This window comes from Lonchura striata, chromosome 2, assembly GCF_046129695.1.
Source record: "Lonchura striata isolate bLonStr1 chromosome 2, bLonStr1.mat, whole genome shotgun sequence".
Taxonomy (NCBI): Eukaryota; Metazoa; Chordata; class Aves; order Passeriformes; family Estrildidae; genus Lonchura; species Lonchura striata.
In genome coordinates, this window is record NC_134604.1 from 101,222,505 (window position 1) to 101,246,533 (window position 24,029).

The following is a 24,029-nucleotide window of genomic DNA, read 5'->3' on the forward strand; positions in this document are numbered from 1 at the left end:
GCATTGAAACAATTTATTCTGAAACTCTCAAAGAAAAATATTAAGGAACTATCAAAAATGTCTCACTCCTACATTTTCTCCCATTTTTCCATAAAATCTAACACCAGTCAGTGCATAGTTCTCACTGGAAAGTGGATTTTTCATTTGTTCTACTTACTATTCATCAAAACAAATCCTGTCTCCTTCTATTGTATTTATTTAATACACACTGAGCTGCCATTCTGCCACTGCAGTGATAAATCCTTCATCCCCTTTTATGGTGGCTCCTTAGGGGCCAGCAAGATGCAAAAAAAAAATTTTTTTTTTTTTTTGAGAAGCATGATGAGGTCAATTTCTTGAGAGGTACCAGAACATGGAGGCTGAGGTCACATAGGTGATCCCCACCTGGGAGTGCTGGTTAGTAGCAGCGTGTCACAGTGTCACAGAGGGGACAGCACCATTGCCTGCCTGCCTCCCCTGGCACTCTCTATCAGCAGAGCTGGAGGACAGGATTTATGCCTCTGCAGAGGATGTTGCAGCATGTGACATGGGCAGGAGATATCCCAGCACTCTTCTGACTCAGGCATTGTCCCTTAGCCTCAGTGACACCAGTCACTGAGTGACAGCAGGGACCCAGAAAGAACATATTCCTGCCAATTTCAAATTGAACCTCAAGCCTGGACTTGTGAAAAGGTCATCTCTCATTTAGCCACACAGCATGGACTGCGTTTCATCCTTATTAAAGAGATTAGAATGCAGTGGGACCACCAGTCCCAAATGTAGCACCAAAGTGGCCCTGCTAGATCTGATCATCTGGGAAGAGGGCAGTGAGACCCGCAAGCCTTCAGCCCCCCTGATCAGCCATCTCTCCAGGAATGTTTGGCACTGATGCAAACCCAGGAGCACACCTTCCCTCCAGTTTCTGTTAAACACTTCAGTTTTTCCATGGAAAGCTTTTGTATTGTATTGAATTGAAATCCATCTGGGTCTGGTCAGTAGTTTAGTACAAGGCTTAAGTAATCAATATATAATTTTCGCCAGCATTTCTTTATCACACCTTTTTTCCCCCTTGCCCAGCCATTGTGCCATTACCCACTAAGAGCCTGATTGTGCTCCCTCCTGCTATGATTTATGTCTAGGAGCAAACATGGAAAGACAAGTGCTTTGGAAAAGCTGTCCTTGAAGTCCCAGTCCACAATAGGTTTCTTTTGTTTGTTTGTTTTTGGTTTTTTTTTAGGACATCAGAAAAACATAAATTGCAGTATATCTTCAAAGTGTTTGGGGTTGTTTGCCAAATGACTCATACCAACTTTAATGGGAGTCACATGCTAAACTCCCATGCAACACTTGGAAAGTTTCAAAGTGCCACTGCATTGCGCAAGAGTCCTCAATGAAAAGCTACTTTTGTTTTCCTGCTCCACAGCACTGGCATTGTCCAAATCCCAGCCCTCCAGTAGTAAAGTGCTGGGACAGAGTGAGAAAAATCCAGCTGGGGAGGCAGCACTTCTGCCAGGCTTTCCTGACTCCTGCCTGCTATCTCTCCCCAGCTGCTAGCACAGCAGGCAGGTGAAATCAGTGCTGCATCAATGCCTAGGATACCCTGCCAGAGTCCCCTGAAAAACAGAGACAGGTTAATCATGGGTCTGGCACTGAGGTATTTACATTACCTCTCCTGTTACTAGTGCCTGCCTGTTAACTGCCCTCTTTTTTGCAGGGTTACATGTATTTTCAGTGGTGCCTGTCTCTCCCCTGGTAGTTCCCAGTTAAGCTTCTTGTAATGGAGCCTTGAAGTCGTTGCCATTATCTTGCCATCTTGAAATACAGCAATATAGCTACCATTGGGAAACAAAGGGGGAATTATGTTTTTTCTTGAGAAAAGAGCTCACCTGGCAAGATGCAGGGTTCTTCCAATATGAACAAGAAAAGAGAAAAATCTCCTGCCCTTCTGCACCCTCCTTCCCTGGAACAGGTCATGTATAAGTCTGCTGTCAGGTCAAATGGCTGAGTGTGATTTAGAGGGATAAAAACCATGTTAAAGCAAACCAAGAGCAGATTGTTCCAAGTGCACACATGGCTAATCCTTGCCTAGGACTAGGCAGCCTAGGCACTGCTGATAGGAGAATCTCTCTAGGTTTCTTTGAAGTATGGGCAAGTATATTAAAGTGGGAGGAAAGCACCGGCTCCTTCAGGTGGTGATTTGTGTTTATTGGCTGTGATTTTTATGAGTTGGGGAAAGAGGTAGAAATGCCAGCATATAGTAATTGAAATGTACAGGGTTGGTGTAAGAGCCTGTTTCACAACCAAGGGAAGGTGACAAAGCCCTTCCAGAGGAATGTTTTTCATCATTCACTAATGTTGCTGCATAAAGGGTCCTGGTGCTAATGCTACCTTTAATGGTGTAAGTGCAAAGCTGTGAATCATCCACCCAACAATTATAGCAATACAGCCTTGCTGGGACCCTGCAGCATTTCAAAACACTTGTTTTAAAAATCCTTTCAGTGCTATATCTCCCCTGGATTGCTTTGTCTGACTTCCTTACTTTTGGGGGTGTTTCCTCATCCTAATTAGGGTGGGAAGTGGAGGCCATGCCAAATAACAGCTGGCCTATAGCAGTTTCCTCTGTCTGCCATTGTCAAGCCACATTTGCTAGTGAGTTATGCATGCCTTGAGCGGGGAAGAAAAAACACATGGGATGTAAATCTGGCAGTCAAGGACCCCAGCGAGGTTCCTCAGTGGTTTCAGCAAGCCATTTATGCAAGCAGGAGCTGCAGGAGCAGGTGTCAGCAATACACCTTCAGCCTGACAGCTACAGCAGTGCTGCAGTGGCTTCCTGTGCATATTTCTACCTGGAAATGTTGCATAGATAGGACTGAGGAGTTTGGATATTTTTCCAACAGCCCAGCTGGCATTATGTCTCTGCTGGATATCTAGAAATGCTGGACAGAGGGCCACTGGCCTTGCAAATAAATCATCTCTGTGGTGCATGTGCCATGAGGCCAGCGTGGCTGGGATGTTTATCACACAGGCTCTCTCCTACCCTGCAGATGGCCTGTACAGATGCAGTAAATCAGCCCCATCCTGACGTGCCCGATGCAGCACATCTGGGAAGCGCATGCTGGGAAGGCCAGCCCAGAAGTGCTCCCTCCCCAGGGGCTGCACACAGGCAGCCCTCCACACACTGCTGGCCTTCTTGGCCCAGCATTCAGTCTCACCCTGCAGGGAAGCTGAGAGGAGGCTGGAAATCTCTTCATCTATTTTATTTTCCAGCAAAACCTTTCTTCAGCCGCTTCTCTTCTCTTAACAAAGCAGGAAAATGAGCGAGGTGCTGGCAAAGTCTGGGAGCATCTCTGGGTGCTCTGCCCAGCCCCTACACTGCATCCTCCCAGCCAGCACTAAAGGACCACCCATCCCACCCCCTACTTTCTCCTTCCTCATCCCCTAAAGTTTGGAGAGACTGTCTAAAGAACATTTTAATTTGCCCTTTGTGGAAAGAGGGTTGGCATGAAACCTGTCCCATCTGGAGCTGTGTGTCTCAAAATCAAGATGGGGGAAGGAGGGGAAGTGGGGGAGGTGGGGGGCAACAGGGAGAAATGGGATGGGTTTGCAATTGTCCACAATGACAAGTGCCAGGGCAAGAGCAGTGCACCGAGGGGCAAAGTCTGGAGGTGAGGTGGGTGCTCCCCTGGGATCCCTTCTGCACAGGGACCTGAGGCATCTCCGTGAAGCCCTGCAAGGCACCTGTCAGCTTTCATCCCCGTGTAAAAGCACAAATTGCAGTAACCTCTTCAACTGTTGGGCCTGTGAGCCCTTTGCTGCACCAGAATCCCAGAGAGGACATGAGGAGGCCTCTTCAGTCCTGTGGCCAAACCTTCTGAAGATACAACAGTATGGGCAGCATTTGCTTGAATGGTTTCTTTTTATTTCTTTTTCACGTTCTTTTCTGGGAAATAGTCTGCCTGACCTTGACAGCTGGCTAAAAAATTTGGTTGCACAGTTTCTTGGCACAATGTGCAGAATTTGTCTGAAGCAGACTGTTTCATAGAAAACATTGACTATTGCCACCAAGTTTTTTGAGAGGGAAATGTTAGGAAATTTGGAAAAACTACAACTATTTGTGGTCAATTGTCAATCCTCTTCCTGTGCTGAAGCTTCCCCCTACAAGGTGATTATTTTAAATACCATAATATGCAAATATTTGGATAGTCAAAACAAAATCATCAGTGGTCTCCAAGGAAAATGATTTCAATGTTTCAAAAAATTCTATGGGCAATTCACAATATTCATCAGTTTATAAGTTTTTTATCTTAAAACATAATGTGAAAATTGTGCTCAAATAAAAAACAATATCAGCATAACAACCCAGGGATATCAAATGAAATAAAATATTGGGGGCTTCTCTTTGTTCTTCACTGTAGTTTTACAGCACTTGATTTCAGGGCATCCAGTGCATCTCTGCATACATGTGAGAGAATTATTGTCATAGCTCTGTGTGTGTATATGTTATCTCATCAGATATTTAGCCAGATTTAGGAAGTAAAGATAAGAAAGGGACCTCAATTCAGCCAAGGAGAAGACAGACACACTGTATTGCTCATTTTGTTGAAAGATTGGATGAAAATAATGCTTTGATTAAGATAGTGAAAGTTGCATCAGCAACTAGATTATTATTATTATTATTATTATTATTATTATTATTATTATTATTATTGGAGAACCTCCTGCATGAACAACCTATTAATGTCTTCTTCTTAGAGGGGCCTAATCAATGGGTTAGGAAATGCTTTGTTTTCTGGATTAATAAATATTCATGTCACTAATGAAAGAAGGCTTTAGTAGAAAAGGCTGAGCTCATCCTGGGCTACAGGATCCCAACGTTTGGATTGCAGTCCAAGGGGATGGGCTGAATCTTCTCAGGCAGTCAGTGGATGTGAGGTTGGGTTTCCAATAAATATTGTCTGCCCCTTGAGCTGAACTGAGCACAAGGAAATTTTGCAGGAAGTTTTGTGAATCCAGCTCTTATTCCCTCAGCTTTTGTAAAATGAACAAAAACCAGCATGTTATATTTTAGGTTGTTTTACTGAAATTTAAAATTAACTTTTCTTCTTTTTATTTTGGTGAGGGGAAAACAAGTAAAATTATTTAAAGTTGATCTAGCCCGATACTTGGATTCTTCTTCAGATCATCTGATGAACCTAAAGAATTAATCAAAAAGTTAATCCAAAGATTCTCCTGTGGTGCTACCCTGAGCCTACAGCCCTTGTCAACATATTTCCTTTTAAAGATGCTAACTGGTTTCTTCTCCCATTTAAGTCTGTTTTGGTGTCCAGATGCAAACTGGGAATCCATCACAGCCAAGCCTACAGTTTGATGACCAGTTATTTCCTTAACATGGAATAAAAGGAGGAAAAAAGTCATTACTCTTCTCTTTGTTATACCAGGTATCCTCCAAGGAGGTATTTACATGTGAGAGAAGTTCATTGGCTTAGCTGGGATGTTTATTACTGTCTTTTGTATAATAAAGTCATCAGTCATGATGGAAAGGGGCTAGGGAGAATGGAGAGCCAAATCATTGCAAGAGAATTTATGCATAGATAGTTTGATATTGCCTTCCTTTTTTTTTTAAATGTTGATTGGAGTAGGGGGTCCAATAAGATATACAGTCCTGTAGCCATACACATGTGTTGTTATAATGCAGCCTTTCACTCAAAAAGGCTGGCAATGCTTAGGGTGGCAGATTTATTGTGTGTACTGCAGGTTAAGGTTCATAGGTCATTTTGCAAATATCCTTTTCAGGTGTCTGTAAATTCCTGCAAAAACACACACAAAGTGCAAGAACACTCAGAAGAGTTATTTTTTTATTACCTTCCTCACTCAGAGCCCAAATGAAAACAAGACAAACCTGTCCTTACTGGGAGCACTGGGAGCAAGTTAGCCCTCAAAGGCAGGAGTCCTCTGCTGTCCTAGATGGCTGCAGCACCAAGAGTTATCTCTTCCCTGCATGCAGGCCTATGTTTCATTTCACGAGATGCCAGAGCAGACCATAAACATCCTCACTCATGAGACAAATCTACTTTTAACTCCTGCTCAGACTATGTATCTTCCCCAAGAGGCAGCACAACCACCCCCAACCACCTTTTAAAAGGCTGCCCTGACCCCACATATCCAGTGCTTAATAGGACACTGAACTGTATCCAGCCTGAATTTTAAATTCTTTTTGATTGCTTATGCAGATGATCAGCTAATGTGGGGTCAGGCATGCAGGCTGGCCATGAGCATGGTTCTGAGGAGAGATGCCAGCCCCCATCTCCCCGGGGTGGCTTGGCCACAGGGTATCCCTCCAGCATCTGCAGGGTCCCTGCTCAAAGAGCTTCCCTGGTGCTGGCCAAAGCCACCCCACTGCTTTGCCAGCTCTGGCAACAGTGGGGACTCATCGTGGTGCCAGCTGCCCTCCAGTGTCACCAACTTAAGGCCACAGGTGCTGCAGTAAGTCATGTGCTGCCCCTTCCTCAGGAGGGAAAGGTTCAGAGCCACGCTGAGATTTTAGGGCTCCCCTGCTGCAGGTGGGCAACTCCCACTGGAATTCCCATTGCAATTCCCTTTGCAATTCTCTGTGTGATTTCCAATGCAATTCCCACAGCATTTCCCAATTCAATTTCCACTGTGATTGCAATTCACTTTGCAACTCCCAGTGCACTTCTCGCTGTGATCCCCATTGCAATTCCCAGTGCAATTTCCACTCTGATTCCCACTGTGATTCCCCTTGCATTTCCCAGTGCACTTCTCACTGTGATTCCTTTTGCAATTCCCACTGCAATCCCCAGCAGGACCCCAGGGCTGGCCCTGCTGGTCCATCACTGAGCTTGGGTTTTATCTCAAGGCCCGTGGCAGTGGCCAGTCCTGAGAGATGAAAAGGACCCAATGACTATTTTTTTTTTTTTTCCTAATGTAAGATCTGGCAGCCGAGCTAGCCAGGGGCATTAGTGGCATAACATGAATAATAGTTTCTGACAGAAGGAGGTCACACAGCCCATTTCAGTCTGTCCACCTACGTGGAGGAAAGAAGCATGACGAGGCAGGAACACTAAGTTCTTGTCTGAGTTTTCTGACTGTTCACTGTGCTTCTGTAGATCCTCTGGTGCTCATTCAAGCTTCATTGCATGTTAATTACTGTAGCTGGTAAGACTTCCTTTTTTTAAACCAAAAAAAGGAGTATTTTGCTGACAAGATGCCTCAGTTCCCTTCCAATATAGATTTTGGCTGTAATTGTGGAAAGTCTCCTTTCTCTGTGAAAACAATGTCATCTTACTCAGTGGCTTGGCTCTATATTCACCATAAGCAATGGCTTTGATCAATTAATTGCATAAACCATCAGTTTGATAAAGTAATTCACACAAATAAAAGTCAGGTTTTTGAGCACTTCAACATCAGGTTATGCATTGTGAAAATATCTGGGGTTTTGTTTCTTAGCCATTCCTTCTTACCAGTCACTATGGCATTCTTTTTCCTGGATGTTCATGTCTTAACTAGATCTTATCAAACTCAACAGGGAAACTTTGCCTGGCCTGAGATGGTATTTGTTTTTACCTGATAAAGATGTCAGGTAGTATTCTCAGTATTCTCACATGCAGATTTATCTCTCTGTGCTGACACTATGGTGACTTGGAAAATATAATTTTGATTATCAGAATCAATATTTTGGCCAGATGGGACTCTCTTGTCTTGACCCAGGGCCCTGGTAGATGCTGTGCCCTCCTAAGGTGTCTCTTGGCTTAGTGCTGCAGCACAGCATTTCTACCCCTCCTTTCTATGCTGCACCTGGGAAAGAAACCCTTTTCTTGATCTTTCATGTGTGGCTTTCATTATTGCATTTGTTGTTTGTGCTCATTTCTGCCATGCTCCATTCTGCAAGCCTGTTTTTCTTTTGCTTCGGGGTTATTTGGCTGTGTTTAACTGTACAACTCTCTTGTTATATTATACTGGCCTGTTACTCTAATGGGATTTTATCACAATCAGTAACACCTCCCAATATATCCTACATTTTTATGTGATTGTGTTAAACACTTCCTTTCTAAGGTGAAGAGCTGCAGACATGACTCAGGGCTCATTATTTAAAGCATATATGAAGAGAGATGGAAATTTTTTCCCATATATATATATTTTTAATTAGCTAAAAATATCCAATACTAGTTTGAAGAAGGTGTTGCACACATTTTTCATAACACCTCATCTACATGGAAAGGGTTAAAACCCAATAGATAAGGCTTCCCTTACCACTCAGGTCCTGATGTTTGCACTTCGGGAAAAGCTGTGCATATTTTTTTCCATCCTTCAGCTTTCTTCCCTGAACTCTGTCCTTGGGCAGCAGAGGGCAAGGATGTAGCTGGGAGGCCACAAAGGGCAATTTCATAGCATGCACAGGCCCTGTGAGGACAGGCCCCCTTCCATGTTGCTCTAAAACACTGTCTTTTTGCAGGGCTCCAAGGTAAGTTGGGGGCTTTTTTTGGTAGTATTGGGTATTAATGGCAGCACAATATTCACAAGAGTGGAAAAATGTCAGTGGAGAGTCGCACTTCAATCCTCATCACTAATACTTTATATTTCAAAGTAGTCCTAAGAGTACTGGTAATGCTAATATTAGAGTTACTACACTTCATTCAAAATGAATCTTTATTTTTATAGGAAAATCCATGCTGAAGCCAAGTTTTGAGATGTCAAATTTTGTAGCTGTTCCCACTTCTACCACAGTTAGAGAAACATATTACAATGAAGTTTTTGAAATGACTTGCAGAGTTCAGGTTCCTGGAATCTTGCTGCGATTCAGAATCTCCAGACTCTTAGAAATCACCCTTTATTTGCTACCCCACTGTCTTCACTCAAGCAAAAATGCACTTCATTCATTTCTTTGCAATTGATCCTTATTTAATTTGGCAAAGAGAAAAGCGCAAGTTGGTTCAGCTTGTCCAAAAGTGATGCAGCATTTTCTCGGTGTCTGCATTGAGCCGTGTCCTTGAATTTGCTTTGTCTGGTCAGCAGCCATTTTTCAGCCCAACTGTACTTCTGGCACAGCCAAGTTGGGCTGGGAATGAGCAAAGCCAAGGGAAGATCATGTCTCTATCGAGCAAAATGCTTGGTTCCCTAGCTACAGACAAGGATATGCCAGAAACCTCAGCTTAAGTGAGAATTTTGTGCTAAGCACTAAGGTCACTGTGACCTTCACAAAGATTACTTCATGCATTTTTATTTCAGTAGGTGTCAACAACCGTGCTGAGATAGCTTGGTTTGTGCTGCAGCCTGAAAAGGGTAGGGGAAATTATACACTTTGCATTGGCTGGGATTTTAAATGGAAAAGTCCTGCTCTCTTTTTGTTTGCTCAGCCTAATACAAACCTGCTTTTGCTTTTATCTTATCATGACATTCAAATTCAGGAGCAGAGCACAGGAACTCAGCAGGGCAGCACTGACTCCACGGCAGACCTCTATCTGCAACCTTTTGAGCCTGCCCTTTTACTGCTGCCTCTTGGTTTTGTTTAATACAAACTAACTGCACCGAGGCACCTGCAGCAGCCCAGCCAGAGCACAGCTTTGTCCCTGAGCTGGGCACTCCAGCCCACCTGGCCAAGCATTCCCTCCCCCAGCTCTCCTTGCCCTGGGGACTGGCATGCAGGTTCCCCCTCACTGATCTGAGTCCTCCATAGGACAGAGCGGGCATGAAAATAAAATCATGAATAGGAAGAATAAGGTTGGTTGGAAGAAGGTTCAGCCTCCTAAATCAGCTTGAACCGCAAATCATATCCCTGAGCTGCACAGAAATATCTGTCTCTTCCTGGCCTGCAGGTGCAATAACCCAAAAAGGTTTAAGTGTGCTGTAATGGTTTCAGAAAGCAAGCAGGAAGAATTTCTATCAAGCACGATGACAATAAATGAACATTATTTGAGAGCATTAACTCTTTCCTCATTAACTCTTTCCCAACTGTTTGATTTCCCCTTCCTGTCCTGCCTTTCAAAATTATCTGTCCTCAGTGCATAAGTATAACACAGCAGTAAAGCAGATAATAGTATTAAAAAACATAATCAAAATATTTTAATGTGAAATGTTGTACATACTAAGAACAACACCTTGACTGCTTCAAACAGAACTGCATAAGTCAGGGTTTCTCTTGTGTTTGCTCTGTTCTATACTTACACAGCACATTTTTTTGGCATGGACATTTATGGAAATTGTATTCAAAAATGTGCCTAAGGACTAGGGAAAAATTAATCTTACAGGAATAGTTATTCCTGCTGAAATATCAGTGGAGCAGGAATCAGGAGATCAAAATTGTGTCCTACAGTTTCTGGGTAATGATGACCACCTTGCAGCTTTCAAATATTGAAACACCTGTAGAACAGTGTTAGGAATAATTTCAATTTCTGAATTTAAGATTTGAAATGTCATTCAGATAATCAAGTATTATCTGCAATAATTGCAATGTCATACAGATAATCTGGAGGACCTGCAGCCCACTTTTTCACTATCCACAGGTAGTAACAGGAGACTTAGTCCATGATATTATTCATTACCAGCCACCACTTTTCTCAACTCCAAAGGGTCTGCTCCATCTGGAAGTAACTCTCTCTGATTTCATCCTCTTCTGATATGTGTTTGGATTTTCTCTTCATAAGACAATACTCTTCAGCACTAGAACACTATCATTGCACTATCTCTCTTTACTGAGTTTTGGTACTGGAATTTAAATTAAGGGTTTGTTAATCATGCACAGACATTATTAAAACAAACTCATATCCCCTTTAAAAAAAAAAAAAAAAAAAGAACAACAGCATAAATTCAAGTATTATAACATGCAGCAGAGAGGTGGATCTGGACAACTGAAATTGTAATATGACATTTTCCTGTTCTGCCGTTATTACCACAAATTCATCTTGCAGTTAGTGAAAACTGGCTACTCTGTGAAATTGCTGTCTCCTATCAGCCCAGTTTCTCATATGTTATTGATCTCAGCCCGAGCTCAGTTAGATGCAATTTGACTCCTTTAAAAGTAAGATTGTCTGAACAGTCAGTTCTAGGTGAATTCAAAGTCTCTGTATTTCTGGGGAGGGCTGGCAGAAAAACATAAAGAATTTGGTTTTTCTACACTTCTAGTAAGAAATCAAAAGGACTTTGGTCTACATTATCTATCAGTAATATTTTTTCAGATAAAATATACAAAATGTTTTTTCTCTCCTTCCTATTTTCTTGCTAGTGTTAAATGACCAGAAAAAAAGCTGCTGCTTTGTCAACCCACAGGCAGAGCAAGCATTGGGCATGATGACTCTGAGGTCAGGGTGGAGGTTAGGGCAGGTTTAGGACATATGCTGTGCCCTGTGGACATCCCAGTATATTTCTGTTCATTTCTTCTTGCATATTTCTTATTGTACCATCTGCCTGCTACATCTTGGACATGAAAACTGACAGTAATTCCAGTGGGCTAACACTACCCTCTGTGATGCAGATAGCTCAGGTCAAGTTTTAGTGCTGGACTTGGCAGTGTTGGGTTGGACTTGATGATCTTAAAGGACTTTTTCAACCTAATTAATTCTATTATTCTGTGTTAATGATATGCACCAGGTCCATTCAGAGAGAAGGAAAAGTGGTCCTTTATAATGGTTTTTTATCCCTCTCATGCCAGCTCTATAGCAGTTGGTGCAAAAGACTCACACGTCATAGCTTGAAAAACTGTACTCTTATCCAAATACCCCTATTTCCTTTTCCATCTAAGATAAAGTATCTTTTCTTCTTAAAATTAATCACAGTGATATTTCCTCTCTACCTGGGCTTCCAGGTTCCTCATGGCTTTTTCCCAGTCTACTCATTCATCTGTTCCATAGTTCTTTCATCTCATTATCTGTGCTTTCTTATGAACTTCTGACTTAGAACATTTGCTTGGGAAAAAGCTGAGGCTTTGCCCTCTGTGTATTACTAATATTATTACTTAGTAGAAATACAATGTAATAATATGATGAGCCAAGGCCCCCTTTGCCTCCTGAACACATTGTTTTCTGTGGTCTTCATTTATTTGGTCTTAACTCAGAAAGCTTCTGGGCTTTCCTTGGGCTGGCTAAGGACTAGCTGGAAGGAAGCTCCCTGGATCCTCTTGATGCTCAGCAGCCCTAGGCCTGTGAGGGGCTGAAGTTGTGACCCTCTCCACTAGGATGTCCCCAGATGTCATGGTCCAGAGCCCTGTCTAACCTCTCAGAACGACAGACAGCCTAGGAAAAGCTGCCTCACACCCCCACCATCTCCTTCCAGACAGCCATGGAGGTCATCCTGTACTTACCCAGGTGCTAACTTTTTTTCCTGATATCACCTCTGCTTGTTTCAAATTTGCTTCCAGACTGGGATATTGTGTCAGTTCCGCTCCCAGGAGGAGTCCCTGGAGGCACTAATCCACCTCCTCCCACCCATCTTTACCTGCCTGCAGCCCAGATACCAGACAGAAAAAAGCAAGTGAGTTACACAGGGAGAAGCAGAACAGAAATTGCACAGTTTCAGACTGCAGGAAAGACAAAATTAATGAACACATGCACACAAAATCTGCCAATAAAGCATGGGCTAGTCCATGCCAGTTCCAGCACCCTAGACATTCCCCTTTGAAATTACACCCTCGCTCCCTTCAACCGTTCACCCCGCAGCAGTCTGATTTCTATGACACTAGCACTGTATTGCTTTACATTTAGGACATTAAGGTTGCAGAAAGTGCTTTGTACCATGAAGAAGTTATCTCCACTTGACTGAAAGCTTTCTGCAACTACATATTGCATCCAGTGTTTGCAGTCACTGATCCATTATTTGTAAGAGGGACAAATCCTATCCTCTGCTTTTCGGCTGGCTGAAGATTTAACCTCCCTTCATTGAAAGAAAGCATGGCAGCGTGAAAGATTTCCAACAATTTTCTGGTTTTATTTATTTATTATTATTATTATTATCATTATCATTATTGTTTTCTTTTTGCATCTGCTCTAGCTGTGACATGTAGAGCTTGTGAAACCAACACCACTCAGCATGGCCGAGTTATTTTTGCAGTGATGCTGCAAGAGAGGGGAAGCATCTATTCCCTCTATCCTATTTCATTAAAAGCAGTGCATTTTATGACTTCTCCACTCCAGCTGCAATGATTCAGTGCCAGGTCCTGGAGCTTATTCCCCTCTCTCCTTTGCAGAAGCAAACCAGCATTGATCTGCAGAAATCACAGGTAGGATGTTAATCAAAACCATAGGGAGCCAAAAGTAGTTCCTGGAGCAGGAAACTGTTTGAAGAATGTAGAAGATCATTATTTTACCTATACATTTAGTAAACCCACCTACATCAGAGGCTGTGGGAAAGAGGAAAAGAGTGTTATGTAATCAAGTCTAATGTTAATGGCAGTTTTCCATAAAAATGTAAGTTCTCTTGGGGTCAGTTGCTATCCCTTTTCCTGCAAAGGCTAGTTGCTAAGTGAATGAAAAATATTCAGTTTCCATTATAGGCTAAAGCAGACATGTGTGTGTACATGTGCATTTAAATGTGTTGCATGTATGCATGTACAGAAAGCATAATTTTTACAAACCTATCTTTCAGAAGACTACTAAATACCCTGGTGTGAGATGAAATATTTTCTTTAAATGATCATAAAAGGTGTTTCTAAAATGTCACCACTTATATAATTTTCCCAGCTTGCCCCACAGTTCACTTCAGACTGAAACTAATTTAAATTACTTTGTAGCTCCCAGCAATAAAAGGAATTTAGTAATTTGCAGTTCATTTACTCTTGCTATTCTTGGAATCAGTATTTGAGGTTGTCCAATCCTTTGCATTAGGAAATGTGTGGAGTGCATGTAGCAGTCGTGTCATGCCTGGCCGATTTTGCCAAGGAAACTATTGGGGTTTGCAGCTTTGAAATTCTGGGGATAATTGACATGTTCTCCATTCCCACAGAATAGCTGCGATCCTCGTCAGTGCCTGGCTGTGGATGAGTTTAGTGAACATTGTATTTCCCAAGTGGTGGTTAAGCTAACTTAAATGGGGAAGTGCCTTTATCCCAGCCCAGACAAAGGCTGCCCTTGATGGAGCACTGTTGAGAAAACAGCTCTGAAGTAAAGGCCTTATGAACCAGACATGCAGAGGTGTCTCCTCCCTGGCCTTGAGCCTCTAGTGGAGATGAAACCTTGGGGGCAGGAAATGAAAAGTAAAAGAATTACCTTGCTAACCTTCCCAGATGCTAACCAAACATGAGCCAAGCCTATGCAGATCTCTTCACCTGGGGACACTCCAAGAGGGAAGTGCAGGAGTCCCCTTGGGAGCCCCAGCACTCCCAGCCTGCAGGCTGGCAGGAAGGAAATGAGGAGCCAGGCAAGCCCCCCACAGCATCCCTGAGACGTGCCCAGGGATTCTGAGGCTGCTGAGTGCCCTTCCCATGCTGACATCCCAGGGCAGACCCAGAGGACTGCAAACAAGCACACCAACGCAGAGATTTAGATGGCCTCTGGGGTAGAAGTTGTGTTGTCCAGGGCACCATCAGCTCTGCTCTGCTCTGCTCTGCTCTCCAGGGAACCCACACCACCACCATGAGAGCCCTGAGCATCCACCACCACATATATCATTTTATTATCACTGGGCCTTGCACAAATAATGAGGGAGGACCAGCTCCAGTGCTAGTAGAAGGGAGGAGATAAAACACTGTCATACAAATGAGGCCTTACACTAATGGCTGTAAAATGATGTTCATAAACAGCATTAGAGAGAAAGCATGGCTCTGGATGTATCAGCTACTTCTGTCTGTGCTGTAGAGCTCTTCCCATTCTCTCTCTCACTTATTCTGTGAAAAATCATGGGAGGGAAATATGTGTGTAAGGGACCATTATAATTTTGGGGGTTGTTTTAAAAGTGAAGGTCTCTTACCCAGCCTGAAAAAAGCTTTGTACTCTCAGAACTCCCCAGTGTTATCAGAATACAAAAGTCTGTATTCTCACTGTCTCCATAAAACAAATAAACATTGTTTTTCTCTATTTGCCTTAAATACATTTTGTTACACTAGTTTCTCTCAAGACTTAACTCTCAGCAAAGGACTGAACATGCCAGTCCTCTTTGCCTGTGCCAAGCACAGGACCAGGAGGTCAAGGCTGCAGGAGTCAGCAGTGCAGAGCACTTTGGGTGTCTCATCCACACTGTTGCTCAGTCTGACAAACACCCATTTTCTCATTATCAAGAGAAACCAGTTTCTCCATGGGAATTCTGGCCTGTGTTTTCAATTCAATTGCTAATCTGACAGCTCTCTATGTCCTACAGCAATGATAACCTGCACATGTGGGTTTCTGAGCATGAGGCTTAGTCCTGTGATTGAATTTACCCCTATTTTGATAACCACACACGCAGAGAAATACTGGGAGTGGGAGGGAGGAAGCAAAAAAATCTGTGGAATGAAGATAACCACTGGCTTGAAGATGTTTTCCTGGAGAAAGACATGTATTGCAATGTAATTTTTGCTTTTAGCTGAATTTAAAGCAAGTAAAACTGCTATTCTTCCTGCATTTTTTTCACCTTTTTTTCAGTTTCCCTCTCAAGAGCTCTGCCAGGGCTGGAAGCCTCTGTGCTGTCCATCAGCAGCCATTCCTGAGTGTCCAACAAGTCCCTCAGGTTACTGGAAACCATAGGCTTTACCTTCCTATTGCATAAAGGTAATTTGGGACTAAGGTTTCAAGCAAACAAGAAATGGCATTAAAACAACTGTTGTGGATTGTTTTAATTTAATTTTCCCCAAAACAACCCATGAGCAGCATATGGCTCTCAGTGAGATCCTGCTATTACACAGTTTGGCAGCTGGGCTGACCAAGACATGAGAAGATCGGGCACTTTGCAAAAGCAGTGTGTGTCAGCATCTCAGACTGGGGAAGAAAATCCAAGCTTTGGGCCCAGTTTCTTCTCTGTGTTGCTCTTGGCTCCCAGGACTTAGCCCTTGGGAGGGATCCCAGCTACAGAATATGTAAATAAGATCGTGCCACAGATAGATGACAGCTTCAGGGACCAAAGATAGTGAGTTTTATCAGCACTGCCATTTCCATAATAAGTTATAAATGTACCAGCTCATGACAAGACTGTGATAAGGATTTTGTGGTTCATTTTCCAGTCATATGGAGTATAAGACTGTAAGTAATTATTGAATCATCCAGTCCAGCTTCCTGGAAGTCATCAGCTACTGCACCCTGAAAATTTACATCAAACTGGAAATTCTGGTGAGGTCAGAGGGCTCAGACCTGAAGAACAAAGCCCCTGTCATGGGCAGAGTGCACACAGTGTCCCCCTGCTTCACATATCCTGGTACTACACACCCCAGGGATGCTCCCAGCCGAACCAGCCTCAGTCTCCGGGGCTCAGCTGAGCCAGCTGAGGGCTTGGCTTTAATTTGGTCTGCTCTTCTAGCATTTGTTTTTGTTTTTCCCTGTTCTGAAAAAAAATTTGTTCCCAGCTCATCATGTTCTCCCCACTTGTGCTTACAGGCCTGGGCACAGCTGTAGTTACTGAAGCAAAGTCAGTGTTCAGTAAGAAACCTGAGAGGAAAACCCATTTTGGTGATGCGCTCTGCATTTCAAGGAAATTATATCCCAGCTAAGAGGAAAGGTTTCTTTTACTGACTCCAGTGCTTTCACAGAAATTGAGTCAGTTAAACAAGTACTGTGTGGGGTCAGCTTCTTGGATTACATGCTCAGCTTACCCTGGTAATGTGCCTTGGCAGATAAGTATCTGATCATCTTTAGCTGGACAGCTTCTAGTTGCATGGCAAACTACCTTGCCAAGTATGTTTTACATGATATTGACACGTCCTTTGCCAGTACATGTACTTTGTATTAAAGTTCCTCTTTACCTTGAGCATATCCTGATTGCTGATTCCCTCAGGAGTAAACCACTGTGCACCCAGGTGTCTCTTACACCCCTAAAAATCATTGGGTAAGGGATTTGAGCACAATGCTGCACGGAGGAGGAGGGCCAGGGGCTCCTGATGCTGAGCCACACAAGCTGCCTTCGTCTCTCTGACTCACCATGTGCCACATCTGGAAAAACCACTTGAAAATTATTTTCCCTCTTAGGCAGATGGGCAGAGATGCAAGTGCTTTGGCCTCTTTAAGACAGGTGCTGACTGTTGCCTTCTTGTTATTTATGGTGACTTAAATGACACCTCACCCTGCACACCCCTGAGCTCTGCTGAGGTCAGGCCAAAAGGCACACATGCCCTTATGCCTCCCTGCATTGCATATTAAAAAAAATAAACACCCCACAGAAAATAGTATACCTTGTTCTTTGACACTGAATTGGTAGCTGTGGCAGGAAAAATACCTATTTCATTAATTCAGGGCCAGGGTGACAGGTGCCAAGGAACACAGGGGAAGATGAGATTGGGTTTCTGACAGAGAAATCCAGAAGCTGCTCACTGTATGGATGACTATTCGTGATCCTGGTGGTTAGAGTCTCATGGCAGTCAGTGTACATCTAGTGAATACCACTGTGGAGCCCAGTGGTGTATTCAGCTGGTAAAATGTGGCTGTTTCTGCACAAGCTTCTAAGGTTGGTAGTGCTCTGTTGTGTTCTGCAGGCACCTGGAGTCATTGGAGATGCAGCAGGACATCTCAACAAGTATCTGTGGTCACTGCTTTCCTCTGAGCCTCTGGCAGAGCATCCAGTCCAGCAGAGCCCACTGAGAATCCCCAATGGCACCAAAAGAGCAGCCACTGCACACATCCTGTGTCTCACATTGAGGGCCTGGCCTCAAGTGTGCAAGCATTGCCACAGCCACCATAGTTTGTTTTTAAAGAATGAGATTTCCTAAGGCTATTGAGCTTTTGCTCAGAGACTGCCACTTGACCTCTAAACAGTATTCTTGTGTTGGCATGTTAAAAGCTACAGGAAAAAAAAATATTCATGAAAAACCCTTCCTGACAGATGGTTTCCTTATTCAGAAATCTGCCTTGTAACGCAGAGTTTGAGTACTGCAAAGATGAGGATTACATTTGCACACCATGACTTCTCCCACATCACTGAATGCTAGGTGATTTTTTGTGTGAATTATTAATAAAGCCCTACCACAGAAAAAGCAAATCTATTTGCTGTCTGTGTAATTTCTGCACTTACCTCAGCTTGGGCAGTAGGAACCAGAGCTGCTTGCTTTTCCTGCTCCAATTAACTTTCAGGTTTTAATGAGCCAGTTCTTGAGCACGCTCAGTCATTGCCAGGTTATAAGGATTAAAAGAATTACAAGACATTTGTGGTCTCAATTGTTGGTGCTGGTATTTTAAAGCTTGCTTTAATATCATCTCAGATATCACTTGGGCTCTTTTTCAGGCTGGTAGAGGCTGGGGGAATTATGCTGCTTTCAGATCTGCCAGCTGCCAGCAAGGCCTCCAGTGTCATCCCCTTCCACTCTCACTTTCTTGTGGTTTCCCCCTGCACAATGCTGAAATACAGCATTTTGTTACCTATTAAAGTGTCATGCTCAGTGATATTGTTCAGCTATTAAATTCTGCTGGGTCATCCTTTGTGAAGAAGAGGATGTTGACAGAGCAGAAGCCCCATCCTTCAGCTATTATCTGGTATTCAGTGTCCTCCAATTAGTATGCACAATAAATCTAGTCCAAGACCCCCCACTGCTTTATGTAATTTCCATATTAACCTCACTGCTTCTCAACGTGTTCCTATTATTAAGCCATTTAAAGTCTTCACTTAATTCACTTACCAGAGCTATGTCTCATTTTCCTTTTTTCATCTGTTTGCATACATTTCCAAAGGTTCACTTGACATGACGTCTGTTGTTGTTGGTTAATTTTGTAATTAAAGATTATTTCCAGTATACTTTCTTTACTCCATCCTCCTTACATGCATTATCCTCCTCATCTCTGTCAGATTGCAATGGCTGTTTTAAGAACTGATTGATTGTCATTTCATGTGTTCAAAAAGCCAACCCTTTAAGGCTGCCTTGGTAATTCTCCAGCTAAAATTGAGTTTTGTGACAATTCTGCTCAATGAAAAATATAAATTTTTTCTGGTGTTACATTGTATAATCTCCTCTGCTGTTCTCCCTCTCTGTGGGGTCTGGCAGGAAATAGAGTCAGGACTGTGCTCCTTTCACTACACAGCCTCAAAGGTGAGTGGTTCTTAGCTCACTGGAAAAGTTGGGGATACAGATCCAAAGACTCAGCATAGGTTTTCAGGTCAAGGAAGGTTTAAAATTTCTTGTTTAACTATAACAGAACTATACTTGTAAGTGTGATAGTTTAGAAGAACACTGATGGAGGAGCCAGAGATTAACCATTAGGTTTTTGTAGAGGTTGGATTTGATTTATAGTGGTATTTTGCATCCCTGCATTGTTTTAAGTGAAAACTGATAGAGTTGGACTGTACAGTCTGGAGAAGAGACACTTTTGGGAGAACCCAACAGCTGCCCAGTGCCTACAGGAAGGTCATCAGAGTGGAGCCAGGGTCTCTGTAGTGGGGTATGGTAGGAGAGAAGAGGTTGAAACAAGAGAGACAGGCTGGTATGAGGGAAAATAAGGCTGTGGAGCAAGTTGCCCCACAAGCTTGTGCTGGCTCCAGTCATGAAGGTTTTGAAAACCAAGTCCTGAGCAGTCTGGTGTTGATCCCAGAGCTAGTCTGACTTTGGGGTAGGCACTTCTGGAGGTCCATGCCAGACTGAGTTACTATTCCATGGCTTCATGAGATACTGAACACTTGGTTTAAGTGGGATCTAGACCAGGCAGGCCACTTGCTGCAGTTGTAAGACAGTAAGGACAACGAGTAGCCAGGTGCCACTCATCTCTCAGCATCAGTTCAGTCCCTGGTTCCACATACCCAAGCTGGGGATGAGGAGGCAGCAGTGTGTTACCATACATCAAAAGATGCCTGGAGCCACATGAGCACACCTGCTTGTCTGAGTGGCTGAACCCCAATGGCTTCTTTATGACAGGCCATAGAAAAGATCTTCCCCAAGGTGGGCTGTGGAGGAAAACTGGGAGATAATGGTTCCCTGTCTCTCTTTTCTGCAAGGAATGGAAAGTTGTTTCACCCTATAGTGGTAGCTTGTGCATAAGAGGGAATGTCCTTTTGCCTCTTCCTTTCTCAGCCACCTTTCTACAAGACTTTGTACATTTTCAATATATTATACATTTTAAAAGCTGTGAAAAACCACAAAGAGGGAAAAATAATTGGAAAATAAACTCTGTGTCAAATTCCCCCTGGATTCTGAGCACATTAATGTGAATATGTTGAAAAATAATAAAGTAAGGGAAACCCTGATGAAAGGTTTATAGGAAAGGTATATAAAAGATAAATTATATCTCTTCTTCCATTTTATCATTTCTGGCAGAGGAATGAGGAACCAGGAATATTTATATAATCATCCACCTCTCTCTTTTCAGGGCAGGCTGGGTACTATGCCATTGCTGTATATCCAGTGTGTGAAATTCCTGCATTTTGCTGTTCAGAGATCAAGCAATACTCTTTATTCTCTTCATAAGTAAAAAATTTGATTTTGTTACCAAATAAACTATTCCTAGGGTAGGGAGTACAATGCAACACAAGCAAAAAGTTGTTTATGTGGACTTCTGCGTCCTAAACTAAACTTTCATATCCGAGATGATTCTGAAATCCTGTATCAGAAGGTGGAGAGCAGTAGACATGGGTTTCTCTGTGCTCTCAGTTTTCAAGAAAGATCCTGGTTTAGTTTGGATTTGAGACATCTGGGGAAACAGTTTCATAAATCTTGAATAGGAAAGTAGCATCTTTCCTCCATCCAGGGATGCTCTGAAGACCTTGAAGTTATCCCAGAGCCCAGGGCTGAGAAGTGCTCCTACCACTTCTCCCCATTGTCATCCTGACTGGAGCACCTGGATGTGGGCTCTGGTTTTCATGGGCTTGCTTGGAAACAGCTGCAGAAATACCAAAATGTGTCATTTCTCATCCAGCCCCTTTCTTGCACAGCTCAACACTCACAGCCTGGAGGGCACAACGCAAACGGTCCTGATGGCATCAGCTTTGTTAGACTGGCCAGCCCTCCCACCACAAAACAGGGAAACAAAGCAGCCTTGATTTCCTGGTCACTTTCCTGGCTTGACAGTTGGAAAGGTCCTACATTCATGGTTGTATTGCCAACTGGAACATCAGTGACCTCAGACTGTGGGACCCAAGGTGATGCTGCCCAGTGTTAACCAGCTTTTGATGGAAATCAGCCGTTTCTCCAGGGAGGCTGGTTCCTGGCTCCTTCCCCCTCCACTAGCCTGCAGCACCAGCCTGATGCTCTCTGCAGCTATTAAAGGCCAATTCAAAAGTGGGAAATGTTTGACATGACAGACACAGAAAAGGAAAAAATGGGTAATTTTTTAAGGGATTTAAATATCTCTACATTTGAATGTCTTTCCACTTCCAAGTCACTTTGGCCACTGCAGCACAGGTTAGCTTGTGCTGCAGCTGCATCCCTGCAGAGCAGACCTTGCTCCTCTGGGAAAAGTTGGTTGGCTTTTCACATCCAGCCCTTCCAGGCATTTCTGTGCCTCATGCAGATGAGGGGAAGAGCAATTGTCATCCCTTCCCCAGCAGCTCATATTCCCTTTTTATTCTAGAGTGTTAAAATAAAAGAGCACTTCTATCAGCTGTGGTAATCTGCTTGAGAAACAGATGTTTCTTGAAAAAGATGGAAGCAGCTTAAACGTCTATGATGGGTTGATTCCTAATTCTGTGATTGAAGGATGTAACTTAGAAGAGGACATGGTATTTGTCTCCCTAAGGCAGTCAGCACTCTGCAATAAGCCCCTGAGAAGGCTGAGTCTTTAAAAGAATTTATATCTCCTGGGGGAAAATGACTCTGGTTTATCTACTATTTAAAAAAAAAAAAGGGGGGGGGGGAAGTAATTTCACAGAATGAATTGATTATGTAAATTTTTTGAAGTATAGAAGATATTAGGTTTGGTGACCAATGGGAGCTTACTGCCAGAAGTACAAGTCAACTTTCATTACCTTTATTTTTCATTTTTCTGATGGCTTCTAAGAACATCTGACCAATGTTAGGATCTAACTGCAAATGAAAGTGATATGTTGCAATCTCATTACAATAAAAATACTTGTCAAACTAACAATTCTACAAAATAAAAAAGAAGTCCTATATGTGTAAGGTAGTTGTAACTATCTCAGAAAAACATCTTTTGGACTTAGATATTGTAAATTTATTTTCTTTTGCAAAAGTTGTGTGTGTTGTCTTCATCAAACAGTACCAAGCTTGTTCTCAGCATGTCTTTCTGACAACATAAATTCCTGTCTGTGAGGGCTGAGTCCCATTTAACCCATCTCCATCACACATAGGAAGTGGAATGGTCTCTAGCTATGAAGCCAAACTTAAATAAAAAGAAAGAGCATTTGTTGCTTTGTAACCAGTTTAAATGCACATGTGCATAATGTAAGAAAAAGGCTCCTTAAAAGAGGATGTAAAACAGCCACATAAACCTGACAGCACCTCCTTTTCCTGTCTGGATTTATTCCAGTACTGTTGGCATTATCATAGTGGAAGTGATGGAGTTGCCCAACTTTGGGGGTCTGGCTTTCTGTCTTGGGACTAGCACAAGTGTTATTCATCCCTTTAAAGTAATTAGGAGAGCCCTCTGTCCCCAGGAATCTTGGTGTCTGGCTGTCCTGCAGAGCAAGTCACTGTTACTCTGCCTTTTCTGAATACATTTTGGGAGTGCAATGTGTGATTAATAGCACCTAGAGATGGCTGAGAATTTTACAGTTTGAAATGGGAAAAAATCTACCTTTACTGCCACATTTTCTTTGTTTTATTGGTGGGAGTGATGCTTTTTGACTGGCTCCCTGCTCCAGCTCTGGGCTCATTTGATGGTCCAGGGAAATGGGACCCATCTCTCTCTGCAGTACATCCCATTCCCTGCATCCTCCTGGGAGTGCTCTGCAACACTGCCTGCAGCACCCAGCCCATGCGTGCTCAGCTGCTGCTACAAGAAAATGTTGGATTGCAGCAGTGTGGGAGCTCCTGGGCTCAGGGGCAGTCAGGCAGGGAGAGAACACAGGCAGGGAAAATGCAGGCAGGAGGCCAAGTGGCCCTGTGGGCTGACAGGAGCTGCTCGTGGTTGCCCTGCCAGGTCTGAGTGACAGCAGTGCCCTTGATGTGCCTACTGGGACGAGGGCACTGCGTCCCCAGTGCTCTGTCAGCAACCCTCAGGGTCTGCCTCCAGAAGAGGAGGGGGAAAGCAATTTTATTTCACGCTGGTCTATATTGGGTTGGGGTTTTTTCCTACTTAAGTGCCCACCCTGGAAGTACATGCAGCTTCCAGCTGGATGTGGCAATGGGTTGCAAGATGTTCCCTAGATGGGGGCTGCAGCTTAGCATTGCCTCAGAAAACACGTCAGACACCCTCCTCTGCCCTCTGTCCTGGTACTCCAAAGTCTAAACAGAGTCTCAAAATGTACAGATTTATCTCTAGAGCCTTGGTCCAGTGTGCCTAAAACATCATGGTGGCTGTGTGGGAACAGCAGCAGTGGTGCTGCTCCCTGATCTCCCCAAGCAGAGCTGCTGCTGCAGGGTAGTGGAGACTCCGGGGCTCGGCCATCCACCACTGAGTGCCCTTTGCCATGCTGGCCGTGGCAGCACTGCTGTCATCCATCATCCCAACCCACCCACACAGCACCATGATAAGGACAGTTGCCCAGTATGATGGTTCCTGAAGTTCTTGCTCTTCACCAAGCAACCTGTCTCTTCTAAACTCATCTGGGCAAAAGAGAGACTTTCCTCAGTCCTTTTATGTCTGAGGCTGCAATATGAAATCCCACAGAGGGCTAACAAATCCTTTTTTCCTTCATGCATATAGTGTATTTCTTTGGCTTGAACCTTTCCCATTTAAATGCAGCCTGGTGAGTGCATTAAAAGAAAAAGGAAAAAAAAAGAAAGTCCATGCAAAGTACTCCCCTGCACATGTAGTCCTTCCCCAAAGAGCAGGTGAGAGAGAGAGAGCAAACCACATGTGACAGATGTTAGTCATGCCCTCGAATGC